The sequence below is a fragment of the Haliotis rubra genome, unplaced genomic scaffold (genome assembly GCF_003918875.1).
Source record: "Haliotis rubra isolate DU_JTF1 unplaced genomic scaffold, ASM391887v1 Scf459, whole genome shotgun sequence".
Classification (NCBI taxonomy): Eukaryota; Metazoa; Mollusca; class Gastropoda; order Lepetellida; family Haliotidae; genus Haliotis; species Haliotis rubra.
The window spans coordinates 626,665-641,553 of record NW_025767145.1 but is presented as its reverse complement, the minus strand read 5'-3'; positions in this window follow the sequence as shown (position 1 = coordinate 641,553).

Here is a 14,889-nt window from a genome sequence, read left to right as displayed (position 1 = left end):
TGTCAGAAATCTGTAGTAAAGTTCTGAGAGACTTGAAAAAATATGTGTGCCTAAAAATGGTATAAATACGAAACGAAAAAATCCAACATTTCGAGTACAGGGTCCTCATACACCTTCATCCTACCTATATTTTTCATAATTTGTAAGTATTCACTTCCTAATAATGCTATAAATATGTTTGGTCTGTTTGGTGTTCATGAAGGAAATATGGTTCTATTTAGATTGTTGACTTTATAGTCGAGCAAATTCTAAATTTGAATGAATTTTTAATTTTGACAAATATGAATGAAAACTACAGCCTTTTACTCTTCACAATAATGGTTAAAAGAATTTGTTAAAAATCTTATCAAAACGTTACTAGGCTGAAAACAGTCGTTGAAACAATGTCAACCTAAGGTCCAAAACACAATTAAGTTATTAACTTATTATATTATCAAATCCATCACCATCGAGACACAAGTTATTGCTTATTTCAAGTTTAGCCAGTTATAATTAAAGTAGGTCTATACTTCCATTAGTTTATAAATGTAGATGGTACATCCGAGCGTATAAAAGAGATATTACGGTAACAATCACGATAGAGCTGTTGTACTTGGCACGGCCCATACCTGACACGAACAGTACAAGAAACCCCAACATGTCGTCTTCTTCATCTTTTCTTACACGTCAGTTTGGGTTTAATGGTAAATGTTTTTAGTGTTCATCCTCGCTAGACCTCACACCAGGAACTCCGGTTTTTATCATCGACCATCTGGCTTTTCTATATGTTTTTACAGGATTTTACGTTATAGGACGTTCTTAGCATACATCAATCAAAGGTATGGTAACGCCCTTAGGTAACATCTAAACTCGTTCTCGTGTATTCTTTAGGGTAGAACAAAGGCAAATACGTGAGAAAAACAGCCTTTTCGCATTAGTATTCCTACGCGTGCGCCGGTTTCTAAACTTAAGGTAGTTAGCAGTAAGAATCCGTGACAAAATGTAGTTTGTACAAAAGAAGGATATTTACAGACACTTTTAGTAGCAAATGAGTCATAAATTACGCTACTTGATTTCCAAAATATCTTGAAAAAGGGATCGTAATAACAATCACTGGAGAGAGGGGTCCAGAGGTGATGAGTTCAACCTGTGTTCCAAAGAGGGTCGAGATTTCCAAACTAAAAAAAACTAACGAAAGAACAGAGAAGGTATAGTTTAGTTTTCCCCAGGGCGTTGATTCCTAGGATAACTAGAAACATAAACAGTGCCCCCTGTTGACAAAATGCATGGGCTTTTATCATTAATACTTCTAAAGCCGAATTTATTTTCAAAGAAATCTTCCTTTTGTATATTGTCCTATGTTTTTCCCTCAAATAAACATTCAGAGATACAACCTTTATGAAGAACAAAGGAAGTTCCTGACTTCGCAGAGAAAACATGTTTTAATCAAATTAAACATGTTTCTTCGTGAGATAACACCGTGTTATCTGTACGGGTGTGAGTAGCGATTCCAAATATTGGCTTCTTGACACCGACAGCTGGTTTATCCTGAATTCTCATCCACTGTTCTCCTCAACCTGTCAAGTGACCCAAGCTATGTTGTCTTTAGCTTATTAACAAAGTAACAAATTGCTGATAATATGATGATATTCCAGCTTAATTTCAGAGACAGTTATATTCACACTGAGTGAGTGGCTGTTTGCTATGCCGTTTTCAGCGATATTCCAGGTGAATCTTGTTTTTATATGTACCCGTTTGCATGGGTTTTATAAAAAGAGCATGGGAATCAAAACGAAAAAGACTGGCATAGGCGGATCTAGAGGGGTGCGCGCGCACACACACACACGCACACACGCACGCACACACACACACACACACCACCTTCTTTTGTCCTGAAAGTTTATAAATCACCATTGAAATTCGTGCAAATGAAGCGTGCACCCCCCTTTCTCAAGAGTGTGTGCACCCCCCACACCCCACTTTCTCAAAAAGCTGTATCCGCTCCTTCTCCACAGGTTGAAATCAATATACGAGTCAGAAAGGAAATGTCACTTTTTTATGAGGGAGGAAACAGTTTATCTGATACGCGGATGTCCTTATTTCAAAATTCGATTAAAATATTTCTTCGTCTATTTGTCTTTCAAACATTGACAATCAGTTTGTGAGTTTAGTTTTGCCCCACTTTTTAGCGATTTTCCAACAAAATACATGGCGTGGAACACCACAAATAGTCTTCACACATTGTACCCATGTAGGGTGTCGAACTCGGGCCTTTGGCGTGACGAGTGAACGCTTTAACCACGAGGCTACCCTATCGCCTGGTTGACACATCAATACAATATTAAAACGTGGCTCACCCAGTTAATACAATATATATCGATGAAGTTATATGTTTCAGTGTCAACTGTACAGTGTGTACCGTGACTCTGCACAGCTGCTCCGTGTAAATGTTTGTGTAGGCATCTTATATGCTTACGACTCAATAAATCGAATTTTCAGACCTAGCAGGATGGTTTAATGCGTGTCTCACCTCGACAACCAACACTAACAATAAACCTAAAGCGAAGGTTCCAACCTCGACAACCAACACTAACAATAAACCTAAAGCGAAGGTTCTAACCTCGACAACTAACACTAACAATAAACCTAAAGCGAAGGTTCCAACCTCGACAACCAACACTAACAATAAACCTAAAGCGAAGGTTCTAACCTCGACAACCAACACTAACAATAAACCTAAAGCGAAGGTTCTAACCTCGACAACCAACACTAACAATAAACCTAAAGCGAAGGTTCTAACCTCGACAACTAACACTAACAATAAACCTAAAGCGAAGGTTCCACCTCGACAACCAACACTAACAATAAAAACCTAAAGCGAAGGTTCTAACCTCGACAACCAACACTAACAATAAACCTAAAGCGAAGGTTCCAACCTCGACAACCAACACTAACAATAAAAACCTAAACAAGGTTCTAAAAACCGAACACTAACAATAAACCTAAAGCGAAGGTTCTAACCTCGACAACCAACACTAACAATAAACCTAAAGCGAAGGTTCTAACCTCGACAACCAACACTAACAATAAACTAAAGCGAAGGTTCCTAACCTAAAGCGAAGGTTCTAACCTCGACAACTAACACTAACAATAAACCTAAAGCGAAGGTTCTAACCTCGACAACCAACACTAACAATAAACCTAAAGCGAAGGTTCTAACCTCGACAACCAACACTAACAATAAACCTAAAGCGAAGGTTCTAACCTCGACTAACAACAATAAAACTAAAAGGTTCTAACAATAACCAAACTAACAATAAAACCTAAAGCGAAGGTTCTAACCTCGACAAATAAACCTAAAGCGAAACACTCGACAACCAACGCAACAATACCAAACAATAAACCTAAAGCGAAGGTTCTAACCTCGACAACCAACACTAACTATAAACTAAGCGAAGGTTCCAACCTCGACAACCAACCTAACAATAAACCTAAAGCGAAGGTTCTAACTCTCAACAACAATAAACCTAAACACTAACAATAAACCTAAAGCGAAGGTTCTAACCTCGACAACCAACACTAACAATAAACCTAGCGAAGGTTCCGACAAACCCGAAGGTTCTAACCTCGACAACCAACACTAACAATAAACCTAAAGCGAAGGTTCTAACCTCGACAACCAACACTAACAATAAACCTAAAGCGAAGGTTCTAACCTCGACAACCAACACTAACAATAAACCTAAAGCGAAGGTTCTAACCTCGACAACCAACACTAACAATAAACCTAACAACTCGACAACCAACACTAACAATAAACCTAAAGCGAAGGTTCCAACCTCGACAACCAACACTAACAATAAACCTAAAGCGAAGGTTCTAACCTCGACAACCAACACTAACAATAAACCTAAAGCGAAGGTTCTAACCTCGACAACCAACACTAACAATAAACCTAAAGCGAAGGTTCTAACCTCGACAACCAACACTAACAATAAACCTAAAGCGAAGGTTCCAACCTCGACAATCGATAAACCTCACTTACCACCCTCGGCAACCAGCCTCAAGAACAAACCATAAGTCAAACCCGCGTACCAACAACAAATAACTACAGATAGGAACCCGTGTGCACACACACATGCTCGCGCGCGCACGCACGCACGCACGCACACACGCATACATCCATACAAAATAGAACTGCTTGTTTGCATGCTGCATGTTCTGGTGAAATGTGTAGTGAAGACTTCCTTTCAGAAAGAGACATTTATCACGGAGCAGCTTTTACCGAAAAACATTGTGTTCCTGTCCTCCACCCTCTAACACCCCTACACCCCTACGCCCCTAATTATAAACCCCTACACACGACACACTCCAGAATACCAAATGGTCTGCACCAAAGCATTCATCCCGGATTCAGGTACAGGGTTGTAGCGAGACGCCCCCAGTAAACCCACGGTTGGCTAGAGGTACTCCCAGAAGTCTTTAACACACAACTAATACCTTTACAGCAATTTCCACCTCTGGTTTTTGAATCGAGGAATCTTTTCAAGTTTTACGAGGAGGACTGAAATACCACCTTAAAAACGCCCGGTGTTTATCTTACGGGAAATCCTACATGGAACGAGTTAAGTACGCTATGACGATGTTATCAAAGAGACCCAGAAGTAACGAAACGGGTATGTTTTCAAAGCAAGTGCTTTGACGTTTTGAACTAAAAAATGTAAAGAACCTATTACGAGTTAAATCTGTAACATTTAATATTTTCATGTCTTATTTCCTACAACTGCGATATGGTGTTCTCCCTCTGCGGTTGGTTGTCAAGATTGGTTCTCGAGGCTGGTCGTAGTGGTTGTTACCTAAAGTTTATTGCCTGCTTGCAGTGAGTGAGTTTAGTTTTACGCCGCTTTTAGCAATATTCAAGCAATATCACGGCGAGGACACCAGAAGTGGGCTCACACATTGTACCCATGTATAGATTCGAACCCGGATTTTCGGTATGACGAGCGAAGCCTTAAACCACTAGGCTACCCCATCGCCCCCTTTTCAGTTTACTGGTTGGCGTTCTTGGTTGGTCCCTGAGACTTCTTGTGAGGTTTGGTTTGGGAGAGGTCTCCTTAAAGCTGTATATCATGGTTGGTACCTTAATGTATGGTCAGCCTTGGTTGAAGAGATTGAACATGAAGATGCTTGCCGTGGGTTCTTGTAAATATTGTTTGTTGAAATTGGGATATAAAGCTGATAGTCAATATCGATGAAAGAGATTGGTAGCAAAGACTGCTTGTTTGGACTGGCTGTCAAAGTAGGTAAGGTTGGTTGTGGAAGCTGATGGTCGAGGTTGGTACCTGGTGTTGATCGTGAAGGAAGGATCTACACGTGACTCTGGTACAATGGTTGAAGCTGCAGGTGCGACTTCCGGTCATCCCGTGCTTGGCTGATGCACGTCTGCACTCAGCGTACCCGAAATTCGACACGTTCTTCCTCTATTTCCGTAGCATGGATTTGATTGTACGTATTGACCAGTATGTACCTGTGGACCATGGATGTAAGTGTATCCTATCTAAACGTGTGGGCCTTAGATATCGTGGATTTTTCCTTTCAAATGTGTGGCCGCTTCAAAGTACTCGACGCTACACATCCATATTTCCGTAGCGTCATCTTTCCTCTCTGGAAGATGATACATTGAAACCGTTCAACGATTACTTCCGGTCCAGGACATGATAAACCGGAAGTACACTGACTGCCCTAGTGTAATGTCGACCCACACGACGCACCCTGCGATTCCCATATTTCATGTGTTCATCTACACATAGACAAAGACTTTCATCAAGTTTCTATGATCTGACACTCTGAACACGTTAACGACCTCGTCTCCTCAATGTGTTTTTGCCTTTTGCTGGAAGTGGGGCGAGTTCGAACAATCATGGCTGTGTTTTCACTTAAATCTACCAAGCACAGTTAAATCCGGAATACTCAGCTTCTCAAAATAACAATGTCTTAAGATGATTCCTGGTTTTCATTTTCTGCAGAACAAATGACCTCAGGTGTTGTTAAGCGAGGATACAGGTCTTGTAGCAATGATGGGCGCCAGCAATGACTGGAATCTTAACAGATTTTCAGCTTACTGTAATTTGAAAATTATTAAATAATTCTGTCAGCATATGGTATGCTCTGATACCACGAAAGTGTGGAGTTTTCAGGTGATCCTATTACACTTTCAACAAATAAGGTTGTTGATATTGTCAAGTTTTCCCATCTTCTGCGGAGTAGTCCTTATGGAAATGTCGGTCTTGCAGTTGTGTATCTGTGTGTAAGTTTGGAGCAGAATAAACGTTTGAAGGTGTGTGTCTTTGTGGAAATGTCGGTCTTGCAGTTGTGTATCTGTGTGTAAGTTTGGGGCAGAATAAACGTTTGAAGGTGTGTGTCTTTGTGGAAATGTCGGTCTTGCAGTTGTGTATCTGTGTGTAAGTTTGGAGCAGAATAAACGTGTGAAGGTGTGTCTTTGTGGAAATGTCGGTCTTGCAGTGTCTAAACGTGTGTATGTGTGTGTAACTTTGTGGAAATGTCGGTCTTGCAGTTGTGTACCTGTGTGTAAGTTTGGAGCAGAATAAACGTGTGGATGTGTGGATCTTTGTGGAAATGTCGGTCTTGCAATTGTGTACCTGTGTGGAAGTTGGAGCAGAATAAACGTGTGGATGTGTGGATCTTTGTGGAAATGTCGGTCTTGCAATTGTGTACCTGTCTCTAAGTTTAGAGCAGAATAAACACGTGAAGCTGTGTGTCTTTGTCGAAATGTCTTGTGTAGCTGAGTGTACTCATTGACCTGTGTATACGTGTATACCTGTGTGTCCGTTTAGAAATGAGTGTGGACCTGTATGGAACTCTATGTACCTGTATGGCTATGTGTACGTATGAACATGATTGTACATGTGTAACTCTGTGTGTGTGTGTGTGTGTGCGTGCGTGCGTGCGTGCGCGCGCGACTCTGTTTGTGTGTGTGTGGACCTAGTTGTACATGTGGAGTTATCGGTGGGGACCAATTTGTACGTTTGGAGCTATGCGTACGTATGGATCTTGCTGTACTTGTGCAGCTGTGTGTACGTGTGGACATAACTACGTTTTGAGCTGTGTGTTCGTTTGAAGCTAATATTACGTGTGGAGCTGTATGTATGTGTGGATTTCTGTGTACGTTTGGACGTCAGTGTACGTATGGACCTAATCGTACGTGTGGAGCTATGTGTGTACGTTTGGATTGTAAGTTTGGAGCTATGTGAACCTGTGGATCAAGGGCACATGTAACGACCCGTCTCTGAGTTTAAACCTTTGATCGCGTGGACAGGTGTGGGTGTGTAGATTTCACTTCAAATACACAGCTATTCCTTAAATTCAAGACATTTTTTCAGAACTGATAGTGTACCTACGTTCGCCCTTCAACGATTCTTTGAATTCCACATTTTTACTCTCGGGCAAGGTTTGAGACCAAGATCAATTACATAGACCCGAGATGATTTATTACATAAAGAAGTGCGAGTAAGGTTAACACATTAAATTTTTTGAGCAGCTGCGGTCTGAGTGTTGAATGAAAACCCACGACAGTGTTTCATTATTTTATTTCACCCCAATAAAAAATGGTTTCGAAATTGAGCATCGTTCACACACTTTACACAGCAGGTGCGGCGACTCGCACACAGGGCTATCAGGTGAAATTGGTTGAACGTCGAGTTCAACGTGAATGCAGGCATACGTGTGTCTCCTTGTACTATTCCGGACTGATGTCGGTTTCATAGTGCTAGCCAACTGAGATACCATGCTTCACATGAATACCCAACTCAGACACATTATACTGACTATCAGTGAAGATCCGGGTTAGAATTGGTATTCAGCAACCCATGCTTGTGGTAAGAGGCGACTAACGGGATCAGGTGGTCAGGCTCGCTGACTTGGTTGACACATGTCATCATGTCCCAATTGCGTAGATCTATCCTCATGATGATGATCACTGGATTGTATGGTCCAGGCTCGATTGTTTACAGAAATTACTATTATTATTTACGCCATATAGCTCTAATATTGCTGAGCGTGGCATTAAACAACAAACAAACTGACTCCGGACGGACAGCCCTTGTTCTTACCTTTCATGTCGAGCGCCAGGCAGGGTGACAAAAAGTACCATCTTTTAACGATTCTGGGCATGGCGTGACAAGGGGATCGAACAAAGACTATCCGCTGTCCTAACAGACGCTCTAACCACTAGACCGCGGTGGTTCACTGTGTTTACGTAAAATGTAAATGCAAGGAAAACCCAATAAGAGGTCGCGTGATTTATTCCAGTAAATATATTCCATATGCCTCGCTGTGTGATTATTCAAAAGTCTTATTGTGGATTTGGATGCATACCAAACATTAATTATATTATACTGTCGGGGTATAGCATGTTTCACAGTCCCTGAACCACATTTTCCCTACTGCCTTTCTGGCAATGCTAATGCCCTAAATGAAGCTGTGGCTCCTTTTCAATTTAAATGGGTATATTTGTTACTATCAAAATCATATATATTCAGAAACTAAGCGTTAGTCTATGTCGGAGTAACGTGACACACACCACAGCGTCCCCACCTACTTCAGCCTGGCCTGCATGGACCAGGCGTGGCGTACAATGAGTGAGTGAGTTTAGTTTTACGCCGCACTCAGCAGTATTCCAGCTATATGGCGGCGGTCTGTAAATAATCGAGTCTGGACCAGACAATCCAGTGATCAACACCATGAGCATCGTTTTGCGCAATTGGGAACCGATGACATGTGTCAACCAAGTCAGCGAGCCTGACCACCCGATCCCGTTAGTCGCCTCTTACGACAAGCATGGGCTACTGAAGATCAATATTCTAACCCAGACCTTCACGGGAACGTGGCGTACAAGGATTCGGACACCCAATATGTGACTGTATCATGTGTCCTGTTGGAACATAAATTTTCAGAACGCCAAGCTCTACAGTTTGCCAGTGTTTTAGTGCAACCCAAAGAAATCGTGCCAGTGACTAACCTCTTCCGTAATATCCTATGTCAAGTCAATCGGCCAAGTCGCCGCAGGTGATCACGTGATCCATATATTCACCTGTTGTTCAAGAACTAGACATCAGCTCTAACCCTACTAGCCAGATGGCTAGCGTTCCAGCCTTATTTATCAGGGTTGAATCTCAACAGTATGTGTTGGTAAATGGATTAACTTCAATAAATTAGAAGATGCAGGACTGACATGAGACCGCCATAGACTGTGAGCGCTAGCCTGCCATTTTACTGGCGCTTCATTTCTGTCAGCGTTGTCGCCTAAATAATATTTGGATAATCAATGAATTTCTTAAAGTGAACGGATGAGTCTAGTTTTAATGCCACTTTCATGGTGAACGCCTGAAAATAATTGATTAAATTTAACATTTGGGATGAACCTCCAAAGATCCAAGTCATGACTTGGGATCTAACCCATCACAGGTTGATTCTGACAATGTAAAATATTGGATTATATATATAGATCACAGGGCCTCTTATATCAATAAATCAGTTGGAGATGAGACTTTCTATTCAGATGTTCATTATTCATATGATCCACAAACCTTCTGTCTTTGTTTTAAATATTTTAGCTCACTCCAAGAATCCTGCTGCTCGAGGTGAGATCAAGTGGGGTTGAACATTTCCTTCGAGAAAATGTCAGAAGTGGAACGAGATGTTTGTGCGTCAGTAGGTCTGTGTGTCTTTGTGTATTCGTATGTGTGTCTGTCTGCATGTCAGTGTCTGCATGTGAAGGAATAGGCGGATCCAGAGGGGAGGGTGGTGCAGGGGTGCGCTTGTTCTGAAAGTTTATTAACTATCCATTGAAACGCTCGGGACAACGGGTGAAAATGAAGTGTGCATGTGAGCACACACACACACACACCGCCTCGCCCGCTCTCAAGAGTGTGCACACCCCCACCCGACCCCACCCCCATTCTCAAAAAGCTCTATCCGCCCCTGGAATGTGAGTCTGTACGTTTTAGTATGTATCTAACTCCAAGTCTGTGTCTCTATGTGTGTTTATAGCACTAGCAAACCAACTACCAAGTCGCAGTTTAAGATACCCCAACCACATTATGTTCCGTCATACTGCCTGGCAGGGTAACAAAAATACTACCTTTTTGTATAAAGATCCACTGACCATCTGCAAATCTCACTAGTGCTAGTTCTTTCTTAGGTGTCCCAGTGTATGAAATAAACCCAAAACCCAGCCAGACATCAGGGCTTATAACTTCAAAATGTTACCAGTCCAAAATGGATTTAACCAGACCAGACACCAAGATATGGTGAATTTACTCAGATGTATGGAACATCTAAAAAAATTACCAGACCATCGGGCTGGCTAGCTGTAAATTTAGATGTCCGTCAGAAATCATAGCCCGTCTCTGGCAGTCGGACTGGCCTTATTTCATACTCTGGACCCTGTGGCCTGACAATGACCACATTGATCACTTACAACAAACAAGGGAGCCTGTATTTGATTGATTATAGCAGTTTATTTATTGATCTCCAATATGCTAAAATATATAAACTTGGAACAAGTCTGCTGAAAACCTCCACTTGTGATGGAACAGTCACGGTGACCTAACAGTATATATGCATACACACCTTGTCATACTCTACACGACATTGACAATACCATGTTAAAGAATCAATAATTTACAATATTAATTTACTTTTGAGTATCACAAAGTTTGAGGTTCATGAAAGAGTATAAGTTCATTAAGACCAACAGGAAAAGAAACCTGAAAGGTTACGACCTCTGTAGGTTCACATTTCACCAATTTCATTGGCTACAAAGTCATCCATGGCTCACAGTTCAGCAACTTGGGCACTGGGGTTCGAATCCATGTTTGGACAAAAAAAATGAAAAATAAAAATCTAGACTTTTGCAAAAGTATATTGTTTTTGAGTGTTATGATTAACATATATTTCATATTTGAACAAAATCGGTGAAGAAATGAATACATTAGAAAATTATATCACTACACTCATTACATAAAATACACTTTTATGTAACACTGTATAAAATATTCATTTCTTCACCGATTTCGTTCAAATCTGAAATATACCTTAATCATAACATATAAAAAAAATATACAACTGTAAAAGTCTAGATTTTTATTCTTAAAAATGATTATCCAAACAGTGATTCGAACCCCTGTGAACTTGGGTCCCAACAGACAATGTTCAGCAAAATCTGTTGGCGTAATAGGAATTAAATTTGGCACATATACAATTTGTATTAGAGTGACAATCACAGCTGGCATCAATCTTTGGTTAATATTCTTAAATGACAAAACGCTCTAAATATGGACCCTCTTGCTGAACAAACTGTTGGTCTGGAAGCAAATCTGTAACTTTAACAAATGTTTAATAAGAATTAACAAACATTACATGAAATGAATATCTTGGCAGTATTAGAGTACAACTTGGAAAGACTTGCAGGGGCATGTCTCAAATGTCTTGGCACTAAGGTATCACTTAATCAACCAACTGTTCAACTTCGCATTTTACTAAAAATTGCCAGGTTTTCAGATGGTCAGTCTTTGCTTTCAACAAAACAGAGAACTTCCAAACCTATTCAAACATGCCCAGATACCAAAATAAAATGATGATAGCATATAGTTATATCATCATCATCATCATCATCATCATCATCATCATCATCATCATCATCAAATAACAGTTTCACCCCCAATATCTTCCCGGCCAGTAGGAAGGGTGTCCAGTCTAACAGGGTGTCACTGTCTGTAATCTCACACAATCACTGATGAAATTCATTTGTATTGAATGATTAAGTTAGCTCATATGATGATGAAGAAATCTTGTATGTCTTAGCATCAATCAGTAACATATTTACTGAACATGTTGTACTTACAATAGTGGAGAAACTGCAACAAACAACAGTCCTAACTGGAAACAAAGATGTGTCACTGGTCAGAGAGAGAGAGTTTAGTCTTTCGCCGCTTTTAGCAATATTCCAGCAATATCACAACAAGGGACACCAGGAATGGGCTTCACACATTGTACCCATGTGAGGAATCGAAACAGGCTCTTTGGCGTGGTGAGCGAACATATTAACCACTAGGCTGGCAAACCACCCCCACTCTGGCCAGGATCAAGCACCTGCAGCAGATCCAGTGTGTGGTATGTGATGAAAATCACATCTGAACCCCATGAATATAAAAATAGTTCCTTTTCACCATTGATAAAACCCTCAGGATCGCAAACCAACTATTTCCATCCCTACCACATCCCACTAGCTCCATCAACCAGTTTGTCCCCTGAAGTTGGAACTCAGCATCTGATGACCCCTACCAACCATCTGGATCTGCATTTTCAACACTACCATTATTTTAACAAATTATCACATGTGGAATGTTATTCAAAATATTACACTGACTGACTGACTGAGTTTGGTTTTACGCCGCTTTTAGCAATATTCCAGCAACATCAACGGCGGGGACACCAGAAATGGGCTTCACACATTGTACCCATGTGGGATTCAACCGGGTCTTCGGCGTGACAAGCCAACGCTTTAACCACTAGACTGCCCCACCACCCCTTTCAAAATATTACAGGGTGGTGGGGTAGCCTAGTGGTTGAAGCCTTCGCTAGTCACGGCGAATGGAGTTTGATTTCTTACATGGGAACAATGTGTGAAGCCAATTTCTGGGGTCCCCTGCCATGAACTTTGCTGAAAGCGTCGTAAAACTAAACTCACTATTCAAAATAATACAAGTCGAAATTTCAGTTATGGGAACTGAACATGTACCAGTGTGGTCTAAGCAGCCATTGGCAACATCATATCTACAGATAAAAAGAATAGGCTTCACACATTGTACCATTGGCATTCAAACCGAGCTTTATAGTCTGTTTGCAGTGAAAACGTACCGATGAATTTCACTCTAAACAAAAAAGTAAATCGATTAAAGCGAAATTAAGATTACAAATCCTCATAATTTTACCTTGCCAATAAAAAAATATACAACTGTAAAGTCTAGATTTTATTCTTAAAAATGATTATCCAAACAGTGATTCGAACCCCTGTGAACTTGGGTCCCAACAGACAATGTTCAGCAAAATCTGTTGGCGAAATAGGAATTAAATTTGGCACATATACAATTTGTATTAGAGTGACAATCACAGCTGGCATCAATCTTTGGTTAATATTCTTAAATGACAAAACGCTCTAAATATGGACCCTCTTGCTGAACAAACTGTTGGTCTGGAAGCAAATCTGTAACTTTAAGTCAAGACAACAAATGTTTAATAAGAATTAACAAACATTACATGAAATGAATATCTTGTCAGTATTAGAGTACAACTTGGAAAGACTTGCAGGGGCATGTCTCAAATGTCTTGGCACTAAGGTATCACTTAATCAACCAACTGTTCAACTTCGTATTTTACTAAAATTTGCCAGTTTTTCAAATAGTCAGTCTTTTCTTTCAACAAAACATAGAATTTCCAAACCTATTTAAACATGCCCAGATACCAAAATAAAACACTCATCATCATCATCATCATCAACATCATCAACATCATCAAATAACAGTTTCACCCCCAATATCTTACCTGCCAATAGGAAGGGTGTCCAGTCTAACAGGGTGTCACTGTCCGTAATCTCACACAATCACTGATGAAATTCATTTGTATTGAATGATTAAGTTTGTAGCTCATATGATGATGGAGAAATCTTGTATGTCTTAGCATCAATCAGTAACATATTACTGAATATGTTGTACTTACAATAGTGGAGAAACTGCAACAAACAACAGCCCTAACTGGAAACAAAGATGTGTCACTGGTCAGGAGAGAGAGAGTTTAGTCTTTCGCCGCTTTTAGCAATATTCCAGCAATATCACAGCAAGGGACACCAGGAATGGGCTTCACACATTGTACCCATGTGAGGAATCGAAACAGGCTCTTTGGCGTGGTGAGCGAACATATTAACCACTAGGCTGGCAAACCACCCCCACTCTGGCCAGGATCAAGCACCTGCAGCAGATCCAGTGTGTGGTATGTGATGAAAATCACATCTGAACCCCATGAATATAAAAATAGTTCCTTTTCACCATTGATAAAACCCTCAGGATCGCAAACCAACTATTTCCATCCCTACCACATCCCACTAGCTCCATCAACCAGTTTGTCCCCTGAAGTTGGAACTCAGCATCTGATGACCCCTACCCACCATCTGGATCTGCATTTTCAACACTACCATTATTTCAACAAATTATCACATGTGGAATGTTATTCAAAATATTACACTGACTGACTGACTGAGTTTGGTTTTACGCCGCTTTTAGCAATATTCCAGCAACATCACGGCTGGGGACACCAGAAATGGGCTTCACACATTGTACCCATGGGGATTGAACCCGATTCTTCGATGTGGCGAATAGCAGCTTTAACCACTAGGCCCCACGCCCTTCAAAATATTACAGGGTGGTGGGGTAGCCTAGTGGTTGAAGCCTTCGCTAGTCACGGCGAATGGAGTTTGATTTCTTACATGGGAACAATGTGTGAAGCCAATTTCTGGGGTCCCCTGCCATGAACTTTGCTGAAAGCGTCGTAAAACTAAACTCACTATTCAAAATAATACAAGTCGCAATTTCAGTTATGGGAACTGAACATGTACCAGTGTGGTCTAAGCAGCCATTGGCAACATCATATCTACAGATAAAAAGAATAGGCTTCACACATTGTACCATTGGCATTCAAACCGAGCTTTATAGTCTGTTTGCAGTGAAAACGTACCGATGAATTTCACTCTAAACAAAAAAGTAAATCGATTAAAGCGAAATTAAGATTACAAATCCTCATAATTTTACCTTGCCAATTGAACATTCAAATCTCAGG